We start from the raw sequence: 17,654 nt of genomic DNA, 5'->3' as shown, positions 1-17,654 counted from the left end.
CCTCAATCACCAGCCCTGGCAGCGAATTCCACAGCCTCACAGTTCTCTCCATGTGAAGAAGTTTCTCCGGCCCTCTGTTCGAAATCTCTTACATTTAATCCTGTATTTATGGCCCCTCCTTCTTGATCCCTCAGCTACTGGAAACAGTCCGATTCTACCTACCCTGTCCCAATCTTTCACAATTTTAAACACTTCGATCATATCGCCCCGTAATCTGCGTTGTTCTAAGGAAAAAAGATCCAATTTTTCAAATCTTTCTTTGTGTTCCCTCATACCAGGCAGCATCCGAGTGAATCTGTACCCCTCGAAAGCCTCAATCTCCTTCTTATAATGCGGAGCCCAATACTGCACACAATAATCTAACTGAGGTCTTATTAAAGTTTTATATAGGCTCATCATTACCTCAGCTTTTACATTCTATACCTCTTGAGATAAAACCTAGAACTCCCTTAGATTTTTTTATGGCCTGAGGTGCTGCCTTTAATGTCCTGTGAACCTGTACCTCCAAATCCCTCTGCTCTTCCACAGCATCGAGCCCACTACGTTCAGAATGTAATTACTGCTGTTATTTATTTTACCAGAATATATCACCTCACGTGTACTGGCACTGAATTCCATCTGCCACTTTTTAGCCCATTCCCCCACCTTATCAATATTCCTTTTCAGCTTCCTATGGCCTTCTAAAGAATTAACTATACCTCCTATTTTGGTATCATTTGCAAATTTCGACATTACTCCCCCTGGACCAATTAACTAAATTCCATTCAATTAGGGCAGTGTTACTCACTAATTGTATCGAGTGCCACAATCCCAATCTCCAAACTCCAATCTGTCTTATCATTGCAAGCTTCTGGGTTCCTCTAGATTTTATCAAGACTACCATGTCGTCTAACCACCAAGTACACCATCGACATGCTCTTCCTCTTCCCTACATCCTAATTGTGTTTAAATCAAGATTAATCCACTGTCTCCTAAAGAAAGAAAGATTTGCATTTATATAGCACCTTTCATGTCCTCAGGATGTCCCAGAGCTTTACAGCTAATTAAGAACTTTTGAAACACAGTCACTGTTGTAATGTAGGAAATGCAACAGCCAATTTGTACACAGCAAGACCCCACAAACAGCAATGAGATACTGACCAGATAATCTGTTTTACTGATATTGAGGGATAAATATTGACCAGGACACCAATGAAAACTCCCCTGCTCTTCTTTGAATATTTTTTCGGTCCACCTGAGAGGGCAAATGGTTCGGTTTAACATTTCAATCCGAAAGATGGCACCTCCGACAGTGCAACTCTCCCTCTACTACACTGAAGTGTCAGCCTGGATTACGTGCTCAAGTCCTTGGAGGAGGAATCGAATCCATAATATTCTGACTCAAAGACACAGCACTATTAGAACTCATTAATTCCTGACAATTTCAAAGAGGTGCAACTCCTCATTTCCTTTAGTCGACCCTTTCTCCTAACATCTACTACAAGGTTTATCTCATCTTCAATGTGAGTCTTTTCATTCTCGATGGCAGTGAGCAATATTACGGATCTTGGTCCTCCATCCAGGATGGCCACAAAAACAACTCCAACCAATGATTTGCATGAGGTCACCCATAGGGAGTTGGCATTCGGGTCCCAGTCACACAGCACCATGGGAATCAGGGACAGGACTGTCGTACAGGACCAAGGGACTCAGGGACAGGACTGTCGTACAGGACCAAGGGACACAGGGACAGGACTGTCGTACAGCACCAAGGGAAACAGGGACAGGACTGTCGTACAGCACCAAGGGAATCAGGGACAGGACTGTCGTACAACACCATGGGAATCAGGGACAGGACTGTCGTACAGGACCATGAGAATCAGGGACAGGACTGTCGTACAGGACCATGGGAATCAGGGACAGGACTGTCGTACAGGACCAAGGGAATCAGGGACAGGACTGTCGTACAGGACCATGAGAATCAGGGACAGGACTGTCGTACAGCACCACGGGAATCAAGGACAGGACTTTTTTTTTATTCGTTCACGGGAGGTGGGCGTCGCTGGCGAGGCCGGCATTTATTGCCCATCCCTAATTGCCCTTGAGAAGGTGGTGGTGAGCCGCGTTCTTGAACCGCTGCAGTCCGTGTGGTGACGGTTCTCCCACAGTGCTGTTAGGAAGGGAGTTCAAGGATTTTGACCCAGCGACAATGAAGGAACGGCGATATATTTCCAAGTCGGGATGGTGTGTGACTTGGAGGGGAACGTGCAGGTGGTGTTGTTCCCATGTGCCTGCTGCTCTTGTCCTTCTAGGTGGTAGAGGTCGCGGGTTTGGGAGGTGCTGTCGAAGAAGCCTTGGCGAGTTGCTGCAGTGCATCCTGTGGATGGTGCACACTGCAGCCACAGTGCGCCGGTGGTGAAGGGAGTGAATATTTAGGGTGGTGGATGGGGTGCCAATCAAGCTGGCTGCTTTATCTTGGATGGTGTCGAGCTTCTTGAGTGTTGTTGGAGCTGCACTCATCCAAGCAAGTGGAGAGTATTCCATCACACACCTGACTTGTGCCTTGTAGATGGTGGAAAGGCTTTGGGGAGTCAGGAGGTGAGACACTCACCGCAGAATACCCAGCCTCTGACCTGCTCTCGTAGCCACAGTATTTATATGGCTGGTCCAGTTAAGTTTCTGGTCAATGGTGACCCCCAGGATGTTGATGGTGGGGGGTTCGGCGATGGTAATACCGTTGAATGTCAGGGGGAGGTGGTTAGACTCTCTCTTGTTGGAGATGGTCATTGCCTGGCACTTATCTGGCGCGAATGTTACTTGCCACTTATGAGCCCAAGCCTCGATGTTGTCCAGGTCTTGCTACATGCGGGCTCGGGCTGCTTCATTATTTGAGGGGTTGCGAATGGAACTGAACACTGTGCAGTCATCAGCGAACATGCCCATTTCTGACCTTATGATGGAGGGAAGGTCATTGATGAAGCAGCTGAAGATGGTTGGGCCTAGGACACTGCCCTGAGGAACTCCTGCAGCAATGTCCTGGGGCTGAGATGATTGGCCTCCAACAACCACTGCCATACAGCACCATAGGAATCAAGGACAGGACTGTCGTACAGGACCATGGGAATCAGGTACAGGACTGTCGTACAGCACCATGGGAATCAGAGACAGGACTGTCGTACAGCACCAAGGGAATCAGGGACATGACTGTCGAACAGCACCATGAGAATCAGGGACAGGACTGTCGTACAGCACCAAGGGAATCAGAGACAGGACTGTCGTACAGCACCATGAGAATCAGGGACAGGACTGTCGTACAGCACCAAGGGAATCAGGGACAGGACTGTCGTACAGCACCATGGGAATCAGAGACAGGACTGTCGTACAGGACCATGAGAATCAGGGACAGGACTGTCGTACAGGACCATGGGAATCAGAGACAGGACTGTCGTACAACACCATGAGAATCAGGGACAGGACTGTCGTACAGCACCAAGGGAATCAGGGACAGGACTGTCGTACAGCACCATGAGAATCAGGGACAGGACTGTCGTACAGCACCAAGGGAATCAGGGACAGGACTGTCGTACAGCACCAAGGGAATCAGAGACAGGACTGTCGTACAGCACCATGGGAATCAGAGACAGGACTGTCGTACAGGACCATGAGAATCAGGGACAGGACTGTCGTACAGGACCATGAGAATCAGAGACAGGACTGTCGTACAGGACCAAGGGAATCAGGGACAGGACTGTCGTACAGCACCAAGGGAATCAGGGACAGGACTGTCGTACACACCATGGGAATCAGGGACAGGACTTTTTTTTTATTAGTTCATGGGAGGTGGGCGTCGCTGGCGAGGCCGGCATTTATTGCCCATCCCGAATTGCCCTTGAGAAGGTGGTGGTGAGCCGCCTTCTTGAACCGCTGCAGTCCGTGTGGTGACGGTTCTCCCACAGTGCTGTTAGGAAGGGAGTTCCAGGATTTTGACCCAGCGACAATGAAGGAACGGCAATATATTTCCAAGTCGGGATGGTGTGTGACTTGGAGGGGAACGTGCAGGTGGTGTTGTTCCCATGTGCCTGCTGCTCTTGTCCTTCTAGGTGGTAGAGGTCGCGGGTTTGGGAGGTGCTGTCGAAGAAGCCTTGGCGAGTTGCTGCAGTGCATCCTGTGGATGGTGCACACTGCAGCCACAGTGCACCGGTGGTGAAGGGAGTGAATGTTTAGGGTGGTGGATGGGGTGCCAATCAAGCGGGCTGCTTTATCTTGGATGGTGTCGAGCTTCTTGAGTGTTGTTGGAGCTGCACTCATCCAAGCAAGTGGAGAGTATTCCATCACACTCCTGACTTGTGCCTTGTAGATGGTGGAAAGGCTTTGGGGAGTCAGGAGGTGAGACACTCACCGCAGAATACCCAGCCTCTGACCTGCTCTCGTAGCCACAGTATTTATATGGCTGGTCCAGTTAAGTTTCTGGTCAATGGTGACCCCCAGGATGTTGATGATGGGGGATTCGGTGATGGTAATGCCGTTGAATGTCAGGGGGAGGTGGTTAGACTCTCTCTTGTTGGAGATGGTCATTGCCTGGCACTTATCTGGCGCGAATGTTACTTGCCACTTATGAGCCCAAGCCTGGATGTTGTCCAGGTCTTGCTGCATGCGGGCTCGGGCTGCTTCATTATTTGAGGGGTTGCGAATGGAACTGAACACTGTGCAGTCATCAGTGAACATCCCCATTTCTGACCTTATGATGGAGGGAAGGTCATTGATGAAGCAGCTGAAGATGGTTGGGCCTAGGACACTGCCCTGAGAAACTCCTGCAGCAATGTCCTGGGGCTGAGATGATTGGCCTCCAACAACCACTGCCATACAGCACCATAGGAATCGAGGACAGGACTGTCGTACAGCACCAAGGGAATCAGAGACAGGACTGTCGTACAGCACCATGGGAATCAGGGACAGGACTGTCGTACAGGACCATGGGAATCAGGGACAGGACTGTCGTACAGGACCAAGGGAATCAGGGACAGGACTGTCGTACAGGACCATGGGAATCAGGGACAGGACTGTCGTACAGGACCATGAGAATCAGGGACAGGACTGTCGTACAGCACCAAGGGAATCAGAGACAGGACTGTCGTACAGGACCAAGGGAATCAGAGACAGGACTGTCGTACAGCACCAAGGGAATCAGAGACAGGACTGTCGTACAGCACCAAGGGAATCAGGGACAGGACTGTCGTACAGCACCAAGGGAATCAGAGACAGGACTGTCGTACAGCACCAAGGGAATCAGAGACAGGACTGTCGTACAGCACCATGGGAATCAGGGACAGGACTGTCGTACAGCACCAAGGGAATCAGAGACAGGACTGTCGTACAGCACCATGGGAATCAGGGACAGGACTGTCGTACAGGACCAAGGGAATCAGGGACAGGACTGTCATACAGCAGCAAGGGAATCAGAGACAGGACTGTCGTACAGGACCATGGGAATCAGGGACAGGACTGTCGTACAGGACCATGGGAATCAGGGACAGGACTGTCGTACAGCACCATGAGAATCAGGGACAGGACTGTCGTACAACACCATGGGAATCAGAGACAGGACTGTCGTACAGGACCAAGAGAATCAGGGACAGGACTGTCGTACAGGACCATGGGAATCAGAGACAGGACTGTCGTACAGGACCAAGAGAATCAGGGACAGGACTGTCGTACAGGGCCATGGGAATCAGGGACAGGACTGTCGTACAGGACCAAGGGAATCAGGGACAGGACTGTCGTACAGGACCATGAGAATCAGAGACAGGACTGTCGTACAGGACCATGGGAATCAGGGACAGGACTGTCGTACAGGACCAAGAGAATCAGGGACAGGACTGTCGTACAGGACCATGGGAATCAGAGACAGGACTGTCGTACCGGACCAAGGGAATCAGGGACAGGACTGTCGTACAGGACCAAGGGAATCAGGGACAGGACTGTCGTACAGGACCAAGGGAATCAGGGACAGGACTGTCGTACACACCATGGGAATCAGGGACAGGACTGTCGTACACACCATGGGAATCAGGGACAGGACTGTCGTACACACCATGGGAATCAGGGACAGGACTGTCGTACAGGACCATGAGAATCAGGGACAGGACTGTCGTACAGGACCATGAGAATCAGGGACAGGACTGTCGTACAGGACCATGGGAATCAGGGACAGGACTGTCGTACAGCACTAAGGGAATCAGGGACAGGACTGTCGTACAGCACCAAGGGAATCAGGGACAGGACTGTCGTACACACCATGAGAATCAGGGACAGGACTGTCGTACAGCACCAAGGGAATCAGGGACAGGACTGTCGGACAGGACCATGAGAATCAGGGACAGGACTATCGTACAGCACCATGGGAATCAGAGACAGGACTGTCGTACGGCACCATGGGAATCAGGGACAGGACTGTCGTACAGCACCAAGGGAATCAGAGACAGGACTGTCGTACAGCACCATGAGAATCAGGGACAGGACTGTCGTACAGGACCATGGGAATCAGGGACAGGACTGTCGTACAGCACCATGGGAATCAGAGACAGGACTGTCGTACATACCATGAGAATCAGGGACAGCACTGTCGTACAGCACCATGGGAATCAGAGACAGGACTGTCGTACAGCACCATGGGAATCAGAGACAGGACTGTCGTACAGCACCATGGGAATCAGGGACAGGACTGTCGTACAGCACCATGGGAATCAGGGACAGGACTGTCGTACAGCACCAAGGGAATCAGAGACAGGACTGTCGTACAGCACCATGGGAATCAGGGACAGGACTGTCGTACAGCACCATGAGAATCAGGGACAGGACTGTCGTACAGCACCATGGGAATCAGAGACAGGACTGTCGTACAGCACCATGGGAATCAGGGATAGGACTGTCGTACAGCACCAAGGGAATCAGAGACAGGACTGTCGTACAGCACCATGGGAATCAGGGACAGGACTGTCGTACAGCACCATGGGAATCAGAGACAGGACTGTCGTACATACCATGAGAATCAGGGACAGGACTGTCGTACAGCACCATGGGAATCAGAGAGAGGACTGTCGTACAGCACCTTGGGAATCAGAGACAGGACTGGCGTACATACCATGAGAATCAGGGACAGGACTGTCGTACAGCACCATGGGAATCAGAGACAGGACTGTCGTACAGGACCTTGGGAATCAGGGACAAGACTGTCGTACAGCACCATGGGAATCAGGGACAGGACTGTCGTACAGGACCATGAGAATCAGGGAAAGGACTGTCGTACAGGACCTTGGGAATCAGGGACAAGACTGTCGTACAGCACCATGGGAATCAGAGACAGGACTGTCGTACAACACCATGAGAATCAGGGACAGGACCGTCATACAGGACCTTGGGAATCAGAGACAGGACTGTCGTACAGGACCATGGGAATCAGGGACAGGACTGTCGTACAGGACCATGAGAATCAGGGAAAGGACTGTCGTACAGGACCAAGGGAATCAGAGACAGGACTGTCCTACAGCACCAAGAGAATCAGGGACAGGACTGTCGTACAGGACCTTGGAATCAGGGACAGGACTGTCGTACAGCACCATGGGAATCAGGGACAGGACTGTCGTACAGCACCATGGGAATCAGGGACAGGACTGTCGTACAGGACCATGGGAATCAGGGACAGGACTGTCGTACAGCACCATGGGAATCAGAGACAGGACTGTCGTACAACACCATGAGAATCAGGGACAGGACTGTCGTACAGGACCTTGGCAATCAGGGACAAGACTGTCGTACAGCACCATGGGAATCAGGGACAGGACTGTCGTACAGGACCATGAGAATCAGGGAAAGGACTGTCGTACAGGACCAAGGGAATCAGAGACAGGACTGTCGTACAGCACCATGAGAATCAGGGACAGGACTGTCGTACAGGACCTTGGGAATCAGGGACAAGACTGTCGTACATCACCATGGAAATCAGGGACAGGACTGTCGTACAGCACCATGGGAATCAGGGACAGGACTGTCGTACAGCACCATGGGAATCAGGGACAGGACTGTCGTACAGGACCATGGGAATCAGGGACAGGACTGTCGTACAGCACCAAGGGAATCAGAGACAGGACTGTCGTACAGCACCATGGGAATCAGGGACAGGACTGTCGTACAGCACCATGGGAATCAGAGACAGGACTGTCGTACAGCACCATGGGATTCAGGGACAGGACTGTCGTACAGGACCATGGGAATCAGGGACAGGACTGTCGTACAGGACCATGGGAATCAGGGACAGGACTGTCGTACAGGACCATGAGAATCAGGGACAGGACTGTCGTACAGGACCATGAGAATCAGGGACAGGACTGTCGTACAGGACCATGGGAATCAGAGACAGGACTGTCGTACAGCACCAAGGGAATCAGGGACAGGACTGTCGTACAGGACCATGGGAATCAGAGACAGGACTGTCGTACAGCACCAAGGGAATCAGGGACAGGACTGTCGTACAGGACCATGGGAATCAGGGACAGGACTGTCGTACAGCACCAAGGGAATCAGGGACAGGACTGTCGTACAGGACCATGGGAATCAGGGACAGGACTGTCGTACAGCACCAAGGGAATCAGGGACAGGACTGTCGTACAGCACCAAGGGAATCAGGGACAGGACTGTCGTACAGCACCAAGGGAATCAGGGACAGGACTGTCGTACAGCACCAAGGGAATCAGGGACAGGACTGTCGTACAGCACCAAGGGAATCAGGGACAGGACTGTCGTACAGCACCATGGGAATCAGGGACAGGACTGTCGTACAGGACCAAGGGAATCAGGGACAGGACTGTCGTACAGCACCAAGGGAATCAGGGACAGGACTGTCGTACAGCACCATGGGAATCAGGGACAGGACTGTCGTACAGCACCATGGGAATCAGGGACAGGACTGTCGTACAGCACCATGAGAATCAGGGACAGGACTGTCGTACAGGACCAAGGGAATCAGGGACAGGACTGTCGTACAGCACCATGAGAATCAGGGACAGGACTGTCGTACAGGACCATGAGAATCAGGGACAGGACTGTCGTACAGCACCATGGGAGTCAGGGACAGGACTGTCGTACAGCACCATGAGAATCAGGGACAGGACTGTCGTACAGGACCATGGGAATCAGGGACAGGACTGTCGTACAGCACCAAGGGAATCAGGGACAGGACTGTCGTACAGCACCATGGGAATCAGGGACAGGACTGTCGTACAGCACCATGGGAATCAGAGACAGGACTGTCGTACAGCACCATGAGAATCAGGGACAGGACTGTCGTACAGCACCATGAGAATCAGGGACAGGACTGTCGTACAGCACCATGGGAATCAGAGACAGGACTGTCGTACAGCACCATGGGAATCAGGGACAGAACTGTCGTACAGCACCATGGGATTCAGGGACAGGACTGTCGTACAGCACCGAGGGAATCAGAGACAGGACTGTCGTACAGCACCATGGGAATCAGGGACAGGACTGTCGTACAGCACCATGGGAATCAGAGACAGGACTGTCGTACAGGACCATGGGAATCAGGGACAGGACTGTCGTACAGGACCATGGGAATCAGAGACAGGACTGTCGTACAGCACCATGGGAATCAGAGACAGGACTGTCGTACAGGACCATGGGAATCAGGGACAGGACTGTCGTACAGGACCATGGGAATCAGAGACAGGACTGTCGTACAGCACCAAGGGAATCAGAGACAGGACTGTCGTACAGGACCAAGGGAATCAGGGACAGGACTGTCGTACATGCCATGAGAATCAGGGACAGGACTGTCGTACAGGACCTTGGGAATCAGAGACAGGACTGTTGTACATACCATGGGAATCAGAGACAGGACTGTCGTACAGCACCATGGGAATCAGAGACAGGACTGTCGTACAGCACCATGGGAATCAGGGACAAGACTGTCGTACAGGACCTTGGGAATCAGGGACAAGACTGTCGTACAGCACCATGGGAATCAGGGACAAGACTGTCGTACAGCACCATGGGAATCAGGGACAGGACTGTCGTACAGGACCTTGGGAATCAGAGACAGGACTGTCGTACATACCATGGGAATCAGAGACAGGACTGTCGTACAGCACCATGGGAATCAGAGACAGGACTGTCGTACAGCACCATGGGAATCAGAGACAGGACTGTCGTACAGGACCTTGGGAATCAGGGACAAGACTGTCGTACAGCACCATGGGAATCAGGGACAAGACTGTCGTACAGCACCATGGGAATCAGGGACAGGACTGTCGTACAGGACCATGAGAATCAGGGAAAGGACTGTCGTACAGGACCTTGGGAATCAGGGACAAGACTGTCGTACAAAACCATGAGAATCAGGGACAGAACTGTCGTACAGCACCATGGGATTCAGGGACAGGACTGTCGTACAGCACCGAGGGAATCAGAGACAGGACTGTCGTACAGCACCATGGGAATCAGGGACAGGACTGTCATACAGCACCAAGGGAATCAGAGACAGGACTGTCGAACAGGACCATGGGAATCAGGTACAGGACTGTCGTACAACACCATGGGAATCAGAGACAGGACTGTCGTACAGGACCTTGGGAATCAGGGACAAGACTGTCGTACAGCACCATGGGAATCAGAGACAGGACTGTCGTACAACACCATGATAATCAGGGACAGGACTGTCATACAGGACCTTGGGAATCAGGGACAGGACTGTCGTACAGGACCATGAGAATCAGGGAAAGGACTGTCGTACAGGACCAAGAGAATCAGGGACAGGACTGTCGTACAGCACCATGGGAATCAGAGACAGGACTGTCGTACAACACCATGAGAAACAGGGACAGGACTGTCGTACAGGACCTTGGGAATCAGGGACAAGACTGTCGTACAGCACCATGGGAATCAGAGACAGGACTGTCGTACAACACCATGAGAATCAGGGACAGGACTGTCGTACAGGACCTTGGGAATCAGGGACAAGACTGTCGTACAGCTCCATGGGAATCAGAGACAGGACTGTCGTACAGCACCAAGAGAATCAGGGACAGGACTGTCGTACAGGACCTTGGGAATCAGGGACAAGACTGTCGTACAACACCAAGGGAATCAGGGACAGGACTGTCGTACAGCACCATGGGAATCAGGGACAGGACTGTCGTACAGCACCATGGGAATCAGGGACAGGACTGTCGTACAGGACCATGGGAATCAGGGACAGGACTGTCGTACAGCACCAAGGGAATCAGAGACAGGACTGTCGTACAGCACCATGGGAATCAGGGACAGGACTGTCGTACAGCACCATGGGAATCAGGGACAGGACTGTCGTACAGGACCATGGGAATCAGGGACAGGACTGTCGTACAGCACCAAGGGAATCAGGGACAGGACTGTCGTACAGGACCTTGGGAATCAGGGACAAGACTGTCGTACAGCACCATGGGAATCAGGGACAGGACTGTCGTACAGGACCATGAGAATCAGGGAAAGGACTGTCGTACAGGACCATGAGAATCAGGGACAGGACTGTCGTACAGCACCATGAGAATCAGGGACAGGACTGTCGTACAGCACCATGGGAATCAGAGACTAGACTGTCGTACAGGACCATGAGAATCAGGGACAGGACTGTCGTACAGGACCATGAGAATCAGAGACAGGACTGTCGTACAGGACCATGGGAATCAGAGACAGGACTGTCGTACAGCACCATGAGAATCAGGGACAGGACTGTCGTACAGGACCATGAGAATCAGGGACAGGACTGTCGTACAGCACCATGAGAATCAGGGACAGGACTGTCGTACAGGACCATGGGAATCAGAGACTAGACTGTCGTACAGGACCATGAGAATCAGGGACAGGACTGTCGTACAGCACCATGAGAATCAGGGACAGGACTGTCGTACAGGACCATGGGAATCAGAGACTAGACTGTCGTACAGGACCATGAGAATCAGATACTTGACTGTCGTACAGCACCATGGGAATCAGAGACTGGACTGTCGAACAGCACCATGGGAATCAGAGACAGGACTGTCGTACAGGACCATGAGAATCAGGGACAGGACTGTCGTACAGGACCATGAGAATCAGGGACAGGACTGTCGTACAGGACCATGAGAATCAGGGACAGGACTGTCGTACAGGACCATGAGAATCAGGGACAGGACTGTCGTACAGGACCGTGAGAATCAGGGACAGGACTGTCGAACAGCACCATGGGAATCAGAGACAGGACTGTCGTACAGGACCATGAGAATCAGAGACTAGACTGTCGAACAGCACCATGGGAATCAGAGACTAGACTGTCGAACAGCACCATGGGAATCAGAGACAGGACTGTCGTACAGGACCATGAGAATCATAGAATCATAGAAGTTACAACATGGAAACAGGCCCTTCGGCCCAACATGTCCATGTCGCCCAGTTTATACCACTACGCTGTTCCCAATTGCCTGCACTTGGCCCATATCCCTCTATACCCATCTTACCCATGTAACTGTCCCAAATGCTTCTTAAAAGACAAAATTGTACCCGCCTCTACTACTGCCTCTGGCAGCTCGTTCCAGACACTCACCACCCTTTGAGTGAAAAAATTGCCCCTCTGGACCCTTTTGTATCTCTCCCCTCTCACCTTAAATCTATGCCCCCTCGTTATGGACTCCCCTACCTTTGGGAAAAGATTTTGACTATCTACCTTATCTGTGCCCCTCATTATTTTATAGACTTCTATAAGATCACCCCTTAACCTCCTACTCTCCAGGGAAAAAAGTCCCAGTCTGTCTCACCTCTCCCTATAAGTCAAACCATCAAGTCCCGGTAGCATCCTAGTAAATCTTTCCTGCACAGGACTGTCGTACAGGAGCATGAGAATCAGGGACAGGACTGTCGTACAGGACCGTGGGAATCAGGGAAGGACTGTCGTACAGGACCATGAGAATCAGGGACAGGACTGTTGTACAACACCATGGGAATCAGGGACAGGACTGTTGTACAGCACCATGGGAATCAGGGACTGAACTGTTGTACAGCACCATTAGAAGCAGGGACAGGACTGTCGTACAGCACCATGGGGAATCAGAGACAGGACTGTCATACAGCTTCATGGGAATCAGGAATAGTAATGGGATATGATAAGTACTATGCGCTGCAATGACAGGAGTAACATATAGTACCAAACATTTCAATGGCAATTGTTTTAAATAAGAACATGAGAACATAAGGAACAGGCGCAGGAGTAGGCCATACGGCCCCTCGAGCCTGCTCCGCCATTCAACAAGATCATGGCTGATCTTCGACCTCAACTCCACTTTCCCACCCAATCCCAATATCTCTTGATTCCCTCAGTGTCCAAATATCTTTTGATCTCAGTTTTTAATATACTCAAAGACTCAGCATCCACAGCCCTTTGTGGTAGAGAATTCCAAAGATTCACAACCCTCTGAGTGAAGACATTTTTCCTCATCTCGGTCCTAAATGGCTGACCCCTTATCCAGAAACTATGACCCCTAGTTCAAGACTCTCCAGCCAGGGGAAAAAGCCTCTCAGCATCTTCCCTGTCAAGCCCGCTAAGAAATTTATAGGTTTCAATGAGATCACTTCTCATTCTTCTAAACTCCAGAGAATATAGGCCCATTCTACTCAATTGCTCCTCAGAGGACATGCCTGTCATCCCAGGAAACAATCTAGTAAACCTTCATTGCACCGCCCCGAAGGTAAGTATATCCTTCCTTAGATAAGGAGCCCAAAACTGCACACAGTACTCCAGGTGTGGTCTCACCAAAGCCCTGTATAATTGCAGCAAGACTTCCTTATTCTTATACTCCAACCTCCTTGCAATAAAGGCAAACATACCATTTGCTTTCCTAATTGCTTGCTGTACCTACCTGATAACTTTCTGTGATTTATGTACAAGAAGACTCAAATCCCTCTGAATACCAACATTTCTTAGTCTCTCACCTTTTAAAAAAATTCCGCTTTTCTATTTTTCCGACCAAAGTGGATAATTTCACATTTCCCCACATTATACTCCATCTGCCACCTTCTTGCCCAATCACTTAACCTGTCAAAATATCCCTTTGCAGCCTCTTTGCATCCTCCTCACAGCCAACCTGGATACATTACACTCAGTCCCCTCATCTAAGTTATTAATATAGATTGTAAATAGCTGAGGCCCAAGCACTGATCCATGCAATAACCTACCAACCTGAAAATGACCCTCTCTGTTTTCAGTCCATGAATCCATCTTCAATATTGTATAGTGATATGAGTTTCAGGGACAGTAGTGTCATTCAGGTCCTAATTGCATCCTACTCTCATAGGTTACATAGGAATTGCTAGATGAGAAAGGACCAACGTCCAACTAGTTAGCCTTCTACCATCCTGGTAGTCGCATGATACAACGGTAATGGAATTGTTGACGAATCATGGCAATCAATCTCTATTAGTCCACAAGAGACCCAGACATGGCCTGTGGAAAACCCCCAGTGGGTGGAGAGCATAGGTCCAAAGTCACCTGTTCCTCCCAAGCACTTACCACATATCATGTCTCGAATTGCTCATATACCATATCCCAAAATATTATTTTCTGAATGAAATCTATCCAATTAGAATGATTCAAGACTAACTGCTTCCATCGTTCCCCTCGGGAGCCTGTCCCGTAGACTGATCACTTGCTCACTGTTTCCACAGATCAGTTTTGAATTTGCCCCTCCTTCAAGCGCAGACCGAATCCTCTGGTTTTACTGTTCTGGACAAGGCGAAATAGCTCGTCATGGTAGACATTATCCAGTCCCTTTAGAATCTTAAAAGCAGCAATCAGATCACCTCTCAACCTTCTCTTTTCCAATGACAACATGCCCAATTTGCATAAGCACTCCTCATAATCCAATCCCTCCGTTCCCTGAATCATTCTGGTTGCTCTCTTCTGTGTCCTTTCAATAGCTTTTTTTTTTATTCGTTCACGGGATGTGGGCGTCGCTGGCAAGGCCGGCATTTATTGCCCATCCCTAATTGCCCTCGAGAAGGTGGTGGTGAGCCGCCTTCTTGAACCGCTGCAGTCCGTGTGGTGACGGTTCTCCCACAGTGCTGTTAGGAAGGGAGTTCAAGGATTTTGACCCAGCGACAATGAAGGAACGGCGATATATTTCCAAGTCGGGATGGTGTGTGACTTGGAGGGGAACGTGCAGGTGGTGTTGTTCCCATGCGCCTGCTGCCCTTGTCCTTCTAGGTGGTAGAGGTCGCGGGTTTGGGAGGTGCTGTCGAAGAAGCCTTGGCGAGTTGCTGCAGTGCATCCTGTGGATGGTGCACACTGCAGCCACAGTGCGCCGGTGGTGAAGGGAGTGAATGTTTAGGGTGGTGGATGGGGTGCCAATCAAGCGGGCTGCTTTATCTTGGATGGTGTCGAGCTTCTTGAGTGTTGTTGGAGCTGCACTCATCCAGGCAAGTGGAGAGTATTCCATCACACTCCTGACTTGTGTCTTGTAGATGGTGGAAAGGCTTTGGGGAATCAGGAGGTGAGTCACTCGCCGCAGAATACCCAGCCTCTGACCTGCTCTCGTAGCCACAGTATTTATGTGGCTGGTCCAGTTAAGTTTCTGGTCAATGGTGACCCCCAGGATGTTGATGGTGGGGGATTCGGCGATGGTAATGCCGTTGAATGTCAAGGGGAGGTGGTTAGACTCTCTTGTTGGAGATGGTCATTGCCTGGCACTTATCTGGCGCGAATGTTACTTGTCACTTATGAGCCCAAGTCTGGATGTTGTCCAGGTCTTGCTGCATGCAGGCTCGGACTGCTTCATTATCTGAGGGGTTGCGAATGGAACTGAACACTGTGCAGTCATCAGCGAACATCCCCATTTCTGACCTTATGATGGAGGGAAGGTCATTGATGAAGCAGCTGAAGATGGTTGTGCCTAGGACACTGCCCTGAGGAACTCCTGCAGCAATGCCCTGGGGCTGAGATGATTGGCCTCCAACAACCACTACCATCTTCCTTTGTGCTAGGTATGACTCCAGCCACTGGAGAGTTTTCCCCCTGATTCCCATTGACTTCAATTTTACTAGGGCTCCTTGGTGCCACACTCGGTCAAATGCTGCCTTGATGTCAAGGGCAGTCACTCTCACCTCACCTCTGGAATTCAGCTCTTTTGTCCATGTTTGGACCAAGGCTGTAATGAGGTCTGGAGCCGAGTGGTCCTGGCGGAACCCAAACTGAGCATCGGTGAGCGGGTTATTGGTAAGTAAGTGCTGCTTGATAGCACTGTCGACGACACCTTCCATCACTTTGCTGATGATTGAGAGGAGACTGATGGGGCGGTAATTGGCCGGATTGGATTTGTCCTGCTTTTTGTGGACAGGACATACCTGGGCAATTTTCCACATTGTCGGGTGGATGCCAGTGTTGTAGCTGTACTGGAACAGCTTGGCTAGAGGCGCAGCTAGTTCTGGAGCACAAGTCTTCAGCACTACAGCTGGGATGTTGTCGGGGCCCATAGCCTTTGCTGTATCCAGTGCACTCAGCCGTTTCTTGATATCACGTGGAGTGAATCGAATTGGCCGAAGACTGGCTTCCGTGATGGTGGGGATATCGGGAGGAGGCCGAGATGGATTATCCACTCGGCACTTCTGGCTGAAGATGGTTGCAAATGCTTCAGCCTTGTCTTTTGCACTCACGTGCTGGACTCCGCCATCATTGAGAATGGGGATGTTTGCAGAGCCTCCGCCTCCCGTTAGTTGTTTAATTGTCCACCACCTTTCACGACTGGATGTGGCAGGACTGCAGAGCTTTGATCTGATCCGTTGGTTGTAGAATCGCTTAGCTCTGTCTATAGCATGTTGCTTCCGCTGTTTAGCATGCATGTAGTCCTGAGTTGTAGCTTCACCAGGTTGGCACCTCATTTTTAGGTACGCCTGGTGCTGCTCCTGGCATGCTCTTCTACACTCCTCATTGAACCAGGGTTGATCCCCTGGCTTGTTGGTAATGGTAGAGTGAGGAATATGCCGGGCCATGAGGTTACAGATTGTGCTGGCTGGAATACAATTCTGCTGCTGCTGATGGCCCACAGCGCCTCATGGATGCCCAGTTTTGAGCTGCTAGATCTGTTCTGAATCTATCCCATTTAGCACAGTGGTAGTGCCACACAACACGTTGGATGGTGTCCTCAGTGCGAAGACGGGATTTCATCTCCACGAGGACTGTGCGGTGGTCACTCCTACCAATACTGTCATGGACAGATGCATTTGCGACAGGTAGATTGGTGAGGACGAGGTCAAGTAAGTTTTTCCCTCGTGTTGGTTCGCTCACCACCTGCCGCAGGCCCAGTCTAGCAGCTATGTCCTTCAGGACTCGGCCAGCTCGGTCAGTAGTGGTGCTACCGAGCCACTCTTGGTGATGGACATTGAAGTCCCCCACCCAGAGTACATTTTGTGCCCTTGCTACCCTCAGTGCTTCCTCCAAGTGGTGTTCAACATGGAGGAGGACTGATTCATCAGCTGAGGGAGGACGGTAGGTGGTAATCAGCAGGAGGTTTCTTTGCCCATGTTTGACCTGATGCCATGAGATTTCATGGGGTCCAGAGTCAATGTTGAGGACTCCCAGGGCCACTCCCTCCTGACTGTAT

General features: G+C 50.9%; 1 protein-coding gene across 1 annotated transcript in view; it reads right to left on the bottom strand.

Annotated features, from left to right (window-relative positions):
• Positions 1–17,654, bottom strand: part of LOC137324930 (LIM homeobox transcription factor 1-alpha-like) — a 646,125-nt gene that overhangs the window by 549,919 nt on the left and 78,552 nt on the right. The window lies entirely within an intron of this gene.

This window comes from Heptranchias perlo, chromosome 9, assembly GCF_035084215.1.
Source record: "Heptranchias perlo isolate sHepPer1 chromosome 9, sHepPer1.hap1, whole genome shotgun sequence".
In the NCBI taxonomy this organism is placed as follows: domain Eukaryota; kingdom Metazoa; phylum Chordata; class Chondrichthyes; order Hexanchiformes; family Hexanchidae; genus Heptranchias; species Heptranchias perlo.
This window is presented reverse-complemented; position numbering and strand designations above follow the sequence as displayed.